This window comes from Lonchura striata, chromosome 12, assembly GCF_050655825.1.
Source record: "Lonchura striata isolate lonStrDom1 chromosome 12, ASM5065582v1, whole genome shotgun sequence".
Classification (NCBI taxonomy): Eukaryota; Metazoa; Chordata; class Aves; order Passeriformes; family Estrildidae; genus Lonchura; species Lonchura striata.
In genome coordinates, this window is record NC_140714.1 from 17,570,405 (window position 1) to 17,580,756 (window position 10,352).

The 10,352-nt window shown below is 38.5% G+C and overlaps 1 protein-coding gene across 4 annotated transcripts in view; it reads right to left on the reverse strand.

The window, feature by feature from the left end:
- The window catches only part of CENPP (centromere protein P), a 114,109-nt gene that overhangs the window by 61,440 nt on the left and 42,317 nt on the right, over positions 1-10,352 (reverse strand). The window lies entirely within an intron of this gene.

The window sequence follows — 10,352 nt, forward strand, 5'->3', positions numbered from 1 at the left end:
CACCTTTGTGACTGTTGTCTAGACACTTCCTCTAGTGCTCCTTTTTCCAAATCTACAGAGCTTACAGGTCATTTATCACTGCTGGTTTGCACAAAGTTCAAAATCCAATACTTTGGGAAATACCACAGACTCGTAGAAGAAAATATTACAAATAACTCAATTTGTAACTACAAATAATCCAATCTCTCAGCCTTCCTACCACCCACCTAAGTACACTACACAATCGGCATCAAATCTGAGTTCTTTTCATTTGCTTGCTTGCCCTGGTAGTTAATATTTTGTTAGCACCACTCTGCTGCTGAGACATAAAAACTATGTGAAGAGAGGAGGCAGAGCAGACCAGGGGAAGCTTTTACTGAAGAACGATATTTGCAAATATAAATTCCATAACACACTTCAAAGGAGAGTAAAAACAAAGACTAAACAGAACACAAAACCCGAAATCTGCTGATGACCAAGCATCTTTCTATTTCTGGCTTCTGGAGATGTTTCTAAGGAGTGCATTTCCTAGCAAATACCAGCATTCCCTTAAGGACAGACTCCCCTGCTGTAAGTACCATAAACAACTAATAAGCCCATGAAATGTTAGTAAATACAATAGATAACAGAAAAATCATTACATCTTTATGAATCACTAGTTTATATGTGTTCATAAACACCTGCTATACTAGTTACATCATTTCAACAATGTCAACACCAGCAGAAAAGCTGATTCCAATTCTGTAGCTTAACTGAAAGAACAAACTCGCAATGTTGTGTAGTACATTTTTCTACACTAATTCACTGGTAAAGTTTAAAAGGAAACACAACAGAGAATGTAAACAATTCCTCATCTAATTTGGGTTAATGCAATGGACAACAGGGACTGCATCCTTGTGCTCTCTAAATCTATGAATTCTTTACATCACTTGTGTAAGAATTTCACCAAATTTTTAAGTCTGCTGCTGAACTCCTACTGTAATGGGAAAGTGTAGGAAAGCTTTGTAAAAATATAGTAAAGTCCTAAGAGGTAGAAAACAATATAGTCTTGATCTTATCTTTTCAGAGCCTTAAAAGCTCTCTTGCCTTCTCACTCATTCCTCTGGCCGTGCACCCAGTCTGAGAAACACTTTCTCCAGTCAGCACCCATGGATGCATAGAACATTCACAGAAGAAACTGCAGCACTAGTTTGGAAGAAAATACCTCTACCCTTCCTCTTAATAAATAGCCTCCAAACGATTTTGGCATCTGCTTAGGTTTGCACCATCCTCCAAGCAAATTCAGCCAGATTAGAAGTTTAAAAAAACTTCATCTGTGACTTAAACTATGCTGACAATTTTTCATTACAGCAGGGAAGTATCAAATGGTTCATTTTAACCATTTCCTGTAGATTTTATTTTTAGAGAAGAGCAGTAATTTCCTAGATCAGCTCAAATTGATAGAATGTCTGTCACTTAAGAGAAAAAAAAACTATGCTCAATGACCCTCCACTATTTTCAGCTGGCATTTGCAGTGATAATAATTAATAGTTTCCATAGGTTGCATCTTTGGCATGCTTTAACATAGACTCAGGTGGATGTGTCATGGCACACAAACATTATGATATAAAATGTACCATATGCAGTTTCAGCAATGGTTTCTGAACATGGACAAAAATGTTATTAACAGAATAGTTATTAACTGATGATAACACACTAGTGTTCAGTGATTTTCCCACAGAACAAGGCATTTTGGTAACAGCAGATAGGAAGGAAACCTGTCAATAAATCAACTCCACCTTTACATTCTCTAAAAATGTTACAGGGAAAGGAAAGAGGGAGAAAGAGAAACTTGATATAAAGCCTTCTCATTACTTATTCCTTGTACAACTATATACATTTGTTTAATAAAAAAAATAATATTTATTCCATCTAAGATTTTCGAACTTTAAAGGGCTTCTCTCTTCCAAAAATCTCCCAGGTCCTCACACAACAGTTAACAAATTTCACCAGAGGGTGGCAGCCTGTGGCTGCAAATAGAAGAAAAAGTAATTTTAAAAAATAAATTATGAAGAATGTCAGAGCACTGGAAGAGCCCAGTAAACGTCACAAATACTGATTAAGCAGAGGGGCCTGTTTGAGTACTAAAGTACTATTTGAGTGCTGCTAAACCCTGCGTTCTATGTCCTGCTCTACACCATTAAATTGCCAAGGGATGAAATAGTCTCATTTTTCCAAGTCTTTTCCCCACCCCTTTTCCCAATATCAACCTACTTAATGCAGTATTTCAAACACAGCAATACAAAGAATACTGCAGCATTAGTAGACAAAGAGAAGCAAAATTAATAAGATACAAAAAGTTTAAAGAATATAAGATACTACTAAATCATTATTTTAACTTCCACCATCAGCTGTGGCAAATATACACAATGTAAATCAAAACATACCTTCAATAAAATATATTTTCTTTCTTGTGATCTAGGGTTAGATCTAGGGATCTTTCTCCTGCTGCTAGACTGAATTAAAGAAGGTGAAGAAGTACTTAGTTTATTTCCTTTTTCCAGGATTAATAGTGCCTTCCTTCTCTGCCCAGGATGAAACCTGCAGGAATTCAGTGTATCAGACAAGCTGGCTAGAAGTGTCAGGAAGGAGAAGAGGACAGATGGATAGAGAAGGAGCACAGCTTTTGGATCTCACTGCTTGATCTTAAGAACAAAGAGCTGCAAATTCCTAAAAGCACAGTGAAGTTTGGGCTGGATAAGCAGACTGAGGTGGGCTGAAAATGGGCTGGAAGGCAGCGAGCGTAGAGAGGCCACGTGGTGAATTCCAGCTGGAGGTCAGGAACTGCCAGCGTACCCCAGGGGTCAGTGCTGGCTCCAGCTCTGCTCCCAGCTTCGTTATCCATCTGCCTGACACGGCAGATCACCCTCACAAGGTCACTGGTGACTTACATGTGACTCTCTGAGGTTATACTGCTGGAGAAATGGCCAGCAGGAGCTCGTGCAGTTCAGCTAAGGGAAGCCCAAATCTTGCCCAAATATCCTAGTGAGGGATGTGGCTGATGGCTGACCTGGAAAGCAGCTTTGCAGAAAAGGATCTGAGGATCCTGTAGACAAACTGAACATGAGCCAGCAATGTGCCCTTGTGGAAGGATGGTTCACAGAATCCTGGGCTGCTTTAAAGGGATAAGGACAACTCTTCATTCCCAGTGTTGCTGTCACTAAGTTGTTTCAAGAGCTAAGAAGCTCCAGAAGTCTGGATTCCTATGGATTTGAGTTGTGCAAGCCTCAGGTCCCTCCAGCTGCTCTCTGTCTCACACCACAGCACCTCTCTGCTGCCAAAGGCAGAGCCAGCCATGTGCCAAGGGGTCACTCACAGTTCTGTCCTCTCCTGCCTTCCATCTGCTCCTAAGCAGCATTTGGAACTGTCCCTTCCCAACTGAAGGACCTCTCTGGAGCACTTCCCTCTGCCCAGCTGCTATTTTCCACAAGTTTATAACAAGCACATAAATACTTCTCTCTATCCTGTGTCAAAATTGCTTATAATTGGTAATAAGGATTAAAAGATACCAACTGAAATAAGTGACAAAGATAAAAGGTTCTTTTATTTTAGAAAATCAAGAAGGGAAAGTTTGACTATTTTAAACACAATGGAAATTTCTAAAATGTTTCATGAGTATCCCATTAGGAATTCCTGCACCTGCATTTCCCAAAAATGAGTGAAATGACTCAGACCAGAGCAGCTGAAAAATATAAACTAAGGAGTGCAATTTTTAACCCTTCTTATCTGTTTGCTAAAGCAGCAAAATATCTCAGCTACCTAAACCAAGTTGTGCATAGAAAAATCTGATATGACTTTACCGTTAAGCAATTTTAGAATAATTTAATGTAAACACAAGAAGCATTTACCCATGTCCTAAAAAGAAATTGCTGTTATCTCTTGAAGATACTCATTCCATATTCATTCAATTGCCAGTTAAAATAGTGCACTATTTATCCAGAAAAACTATGGTACATTGCAACAGACAAAATAAACATTAAAGTTTTAATTTCATTTTGATCAGAATTTAACAGCAGCATAATAATAAAAGCAGTACTGAACTAAAAATAATGAAATTGTGTTCTGAAGGCTTTTTTTTTTTTTCCTCATTCTCTATGTTTAGAATTTAACATTGCTTCTTAGGCTTGTGTTGGGATTTTTCCCTCCTTTCTGGGGAGACTAAAGATTTGAGAACAAAGCTGCTAATAGGAAACATATGGAAAAGTTCTGGAGTAAATGAAAATCTGACTTGAATTCCAAATGCCACGTATCACATACCACAGTCTAAATTATCTCCTAAGATAAATGCAAGATTTACCCTTCATACTCAGTGAATCACATGAGATGGAAGAAAAGGTTATGTATGAAATAAACAAAACCAGACTTGCACGATATTTAAGAGACTTCCAAAACTAATCAATATTTTGAAGCAAGTTGGAATGTTTCTCAAAGCCCATGTGAGTCAATAAAAGATTGGCTCAATGGAACATGCTGCCTTGCTGCAGTTTTTAATATAAAATATGAACATTCCTACCCAAGTGAACAGTCAGGCTCTGGATTTAACCACTGTGCTGCTGTGGTTGTAGTGGGAACCCCTCACAGACAGGTTTTTCTATGCATGAACTCTTTCCTGTCTCAAATCCCTGTCCAGGGGAAATGTGATGACAATGAGATTTCTGGCACAGCAGCACTGAGGACTCAAGTTTTGATGAGAATCTCACACATTTCCCCAGGCAGCCAAGCCTTGCCTCAAACTCCCTTTGCAGCAGCAGGGAATTTAACAAGCCTGGATGCACCAGAGTAACCACACGTACAGAGAGTCCCTTGAGAAGTGATTCACACACCTGGTTCATGCCACATGTGCTACCCATCACCTGCACAAAGGTTTCTATCAGAATCAAGCAGAAACACTGAAATCAACAGTTTCCCCTCACAATTACATTTGCAGGAACTGTTACGATGTTACAGTTGCTGCTAAGAATGGAAAAAATCTTGAGCTGTCAGGCTGCCAGAGGATGGAAAACTTCCAGAGGGACAGAGAGGGAGAAAGTCACAGACACAAGTATGGACTTGCCTCTTAATTCTTCAGCTGGTGTTATTTCCAAAAGCTGTTCAGACATAAAGACCAATGAAAACATTTTTCTTCCAGAAACACTCTTCACAAAGCATGTTAACTCATTTGTGGAAAAGAAAACTGGCCTGCCATTCTAAAAAATACTATTTTACCAACAGTTATATCTTATTTAGGCCAACAAGAACATACAGTCACTGTTATTATCCTTCTGTCACCTCTATCTTCATTTCCAGGGTGAAACAAGTAAGAGACTGCATGAAGGAGTCACAAGTCAGTAAAAAGGGCCTAATTTTTAGCACGAAGAAACTACTTTTATATTAACCTTGTGAGAAGATGTCCAGATTCAGGAAGTGACAAAATAATCTATTATTCCTGCAAGAATAATAAAAGCAACTGTATACTAATTTCTCCAGCAGCAATACTGTGATGCAGCTTAATCATTATTTGTTTGAGAAAAATTTAGTGATTAATACCTAGAAATCAATAACTTCAGGAAAGCTTACTTGGCTTTTTGGAATGCATATTTTTCATTTATAGTTTAAGCTAATACATTCAGTTTCTATTTAGATGTTACCCTCCTGTAAAGTAATATTACTGGTATCTTGCATGTCCTTAGATACTAGATTTTACAAGGAAAAAGACTTTTGACTTAACTCCATTTAAAAAAATTACTAACATAGAAAAAGAAAGCCAGATAACTTTCAGAAAAACAGCAAAACTAAACATCAGTACAAAAGTAGAATATTTTACCCCCTTCGTCCCTGACTGCATAATGCCGTCCTTTAATACAATCCAGCAGAACCATCACGTAATGGGATGAATTTTGAGATGAAAGAATCAGGGTACTTTTAGGCACTATTTTCCATGCAAGCACCTACCTAACCTGGGCAGTTAACGATCTCTCTGACAAACTATGCTCCTGTACAGTGGCCTGTAAATTTGAGATATTTGATATGAAAATAAAGTCTGTCATGATGCCATACGGAAGAAAACACTTCAAACCTCATACCATCATTATCACACCCAGCCCCCCAAAACACCTTCTTTACCAACATGCCAAGAGATCCCTTGTTTCCCCTCTCAGGACCACAGTTAACAATTAGCATTTATAAACCCACAGTCTTTTATTTCAGAAAAGTAGAAACTAAGTCTGATCTAAACCGAATCTTCAATATCCTTCTTATTCACTTTAATAGACAGAAGGAAAAAAGTAGTTACCCTTTACAAAAGCCCTGTATTATTATTTATGAGAAAGACACTAATAAAGTGAGTATTTTAAAAATATAAAATGTTTCTTACCATAAACTAACTACAACTCTTGGTGCCGTTTTCCTTGAGCACGTTCCATTGGAGCACACATGTGTAAGGCAATATTTCATTACTCCTGTTTTAGGAATGCTTTGCCTTAGCAACACTGTGTTTTATGGATTTATACTGCTTCTAGTGCCTTGTGCTTAGGACAGAAAGGGTAATGTATGCTTCCCACTTGAACAGTTCCCTCCCAAAATCAGAATGCACAGGAACCTGAGAAGAGAAGAAAATGTGAGCATGGAAAACACATCTGTCAGATGTGCAACTGCTTTGTAAAGACACTACTCTGTTTTTCTAAAAGGTACCTTTCCTCAAACATCTCACCATGGCTAAACCCAGTATCTAGTTCAGTCATTAGCAGTTCAAAACAACTACCCCAGTCCCCATTCTGGGGCTTCTTTCACAACACAGAGACTTATTTAGAAGTTTCAGCATTAAGCCAAGTGCTTGGCAAAGATGTGAAGGGAGATCTGGACAGCTGTCTTGCATTAAAACTGACACTTTTAAAGGGAGCTACTATTATCAGCTCAGTTCTGTTAAAGTTTAATCACTCAAAGCACCGATTTCATGCCATTCCCTTACTAAGGCCCAGTTAATATTTTTCTAGTAATTGATTCTTTTAGAACAAAAATGTTATGGATGTTTATATTTTGGCTACAAACAGCTTCAGGCATTTACTCCACTCTGCAAAAAGCAATAGGACAAGACAAGAGAAGGTGTTAAACACAAGACAGAACAAGGACACACTTGCCAGATTACCATGGAAGATCAACTTTTCTACCTTAATGAAAAGGAAAGAGAAGCTGTGGCTGCCCCATCGCTGGCAGTACACAAGGCCTGGCTGGACAAGGCTTGAAGCAACCTGGGATAGTGGATGGGCCCTACCCATGGCAGGGGCTGGAACTGGATGAGCTTTCATCATTCTATGATTCTCTGAGTAATGGTTTCAGTGTGATCCTTGCTCAAGTCTTCACAGCAAGGCCTTTTAAGGATCCCAGAACAGGTAATAGAAGAAACAACTTCCAGCCAGAGCGATTGGATCAAAATAACCCCAACCCCCCACCCTCGAGCTCTGCCAAGGAGGAGCTGTGACTCACAAATTATTCAAAACCACTTTTTGATTTGATTAACTCCCATAAATCAAAAGACACATTTATTTTGTATGTCAAGCATGAGCATCGCTTCCAACAGACCGTCAATATTAAACAAAGTTCAAACAAAATGGAGATAAAAATGGAGAATAACCAAAGGAAATAAAGGTTAGAGAGATTATATCTTTCCTTGTAAGACAATATGCCAGGGTACAGAGTGATGTGTAATAACACCTGGTGTTTCTGTGAAAGTTTCCAAGTCACAGATTCCGGCTGCATAAGAACTGCACTGCAGGCCATAAAGCAATGTGGTGCCAGCATTTCAAGGTTTGTACTAAAAGGAGAGGATTTATTCCCTTTAATACAGAAGGGATACTAAAAATTAAAAACCATTTTAAGGCTGATGTTCAGTTTCCAGACTATAGGAGAGAGCTGAACAGCTGCCTGGCAGAACTCTCTGCACCACCAGGCTGGACAGTTGTATTTGTTTGAATATTTCTAGAGTAATAGGTATTTAAGAAAAGAAACACATTCTGTAGTCACTGTAAAATCAAAGACCATCATCCTTAAACACACTCCAAAGTGTAAATAGGAAGCACTTTCCATCACGTATAAGGGGAAAATTTCTGCTAATGCAAAACATTTTCCTACTCATGATCATTCAGGAATGCTTTGGCAAATAACTTAGACAACTACTCTTTATCCTTGCCTGGAAGTGCCTAAAAATGCTTATAAACATATGATTTTCAGATTGGATACAAACCTGAGAACAATCTGAAGTTGCAAGCACATTTTCTAACTCTTTAACCAAAATTGCAGGAAGTCCTTAGCTATAAATGATTGAAACAAGTTAATGAATAAGGTAGTAATATAAATTATTATGGTAGAATTCACATGATCTCTTTTAGACAATTACCACTTTAGGGCACTAAATCAGCAGTTCCGCTCAAAATAAATGAGACGTGCCTGCTTTGGAATAGACACTCGGCTCCATTACCTTCCTCACTTTCCTCCCCTTCCAGAATACTGTGTTCTTTTATTTACAATGTTTATAAGTGAGTGCAAGACACCTGTCATATACTGAGATAATTTATATAATTTTATATAAGACACAAATCAAGCAAACTAAAGGCTCTGTTACAGTTGGAGGTCCAACTGCTAATACTGCCTCAAGAAAATGAATATACCTGCAAAACCAGACAAATATTCCCAGAACTCCACATGGGAGAAAAGCACAGCCCAAAGTCATCTTGGAACAACCAAAGCTGGCTGTATAAAAATACAGAGTATAACACAAAGCATATTTATTAAACAAGCTACTCAATTACTAAAAACACAAGTGTCAGCTGACAACAGTGATTCTCCTCAGCAGAGATATATAATTTCATACAATTCAGGGTATTTTAGAGTAACCAGACACTACTTGCTACAGATAATATTGCTTACATCAATTTTCAACTTGTTTTATTATTCCAGAGTAAATTGTTTATGACTACTTGTTACTGTGTTAGTAGAAACACTACATGAGTACAATCCTATTTAGATGCCTCTACTGTAGAAAGTAAAATCCATCTATTTAAAAAAAACATAGCCAATATACTATTAAATCCTTCTAAGGTTTCTAATACAGCAATATATTCAGAAAAAATGTTACATCCCTCTTCTTATGTCAGTCCTTTAAAGTCAACTATCCACTACCATAAATTGCTACTGTTATACAAAAACCCTCACATATTATAAATTTGAACATGCCAGGAAACTTGATACTTGGCTTTTGCAGTACCAATTGTTCCTTGCACATGGTCATGCACAAGTGTAACCAATTATCTAATGAGACCAGAGCTTCCTAATGTATTGCTTCTAAATGCATAGATGCTTCTAGTGAATTCAGCCCTAAAAATTCACTGTTTCACTGTTCATTAGTAGAAGTTACTCAATAATTTCCTATGAGATTATAATTAATTCCCATGCTACATGGTCAATAAGCTCAACTGTTTTCAGTTGCTCAACATGTTCTTCCCAGGAGCTCTTAGCCAAACAAAGCAAAACATTGAAAACAGGCTGCAAAAGATGTGGATTGCCAGAGTTTGGATATCATAATACCACCTACTAAATGGGAAATAAATAGGGACCACACAACAAGGTTCAGGTCAGAGGCAACAGAAAGCCCCACACAGGGCATAGCTCTGTCTTCCTTTGCTTTTTCAAACAGATTAGGCCTTGTCTCAGCTCTGTTGATATGATTTGATGGCCCCTTTTCCATAACCTTTAAAATCACACGTTCCCACAGGGACACTCTCCTGGAATTACTTTCCATCCCATGAAGAGCAGAACACCACCAAAGCCTGTGAGGGCTCAGGCTGGGCTGGAGGCTCTGCAAGAACAAGACTTTCAGCATCTCAATTTGCTGAGCTCTACACTACAGTCAGTGACTTTTCGGAGGACTTCTGGCACAGGATAAATAAATCCAGCAGCCACTACAGCCCCAGTGTTCATTCAGCTCTGCCAAAGGTGAGCACAGGTAAGAAGCGCCTTTGCAGATCATCATGGAATTCACAGAGGCTGCAGGTGGCTGCTGACAGTGCTGGGCTGCCAGTTAAGACCTGAAAATTGGGATGCCAAGAGCTTCTGTGCCTACACTGTGACTTTGAAGTGCAGCCCAGCCTCAATGACATTGCCTACAACTGTTTCCTACCCACAGGCTTTACAAGGAACCAAATTACAGTCTTAAGTTCCTTGTTATATCTGACTATGCACTCCCTTTTTTACTGTGCCCTCACTCACAGGAACAAATATCACTAATTCTTATCTAAACCACAGAATTCCTTCAACTTTTTTGAAGTCAACTGAGGATTTTAAAATTTTGAGCTTGAGGCCTT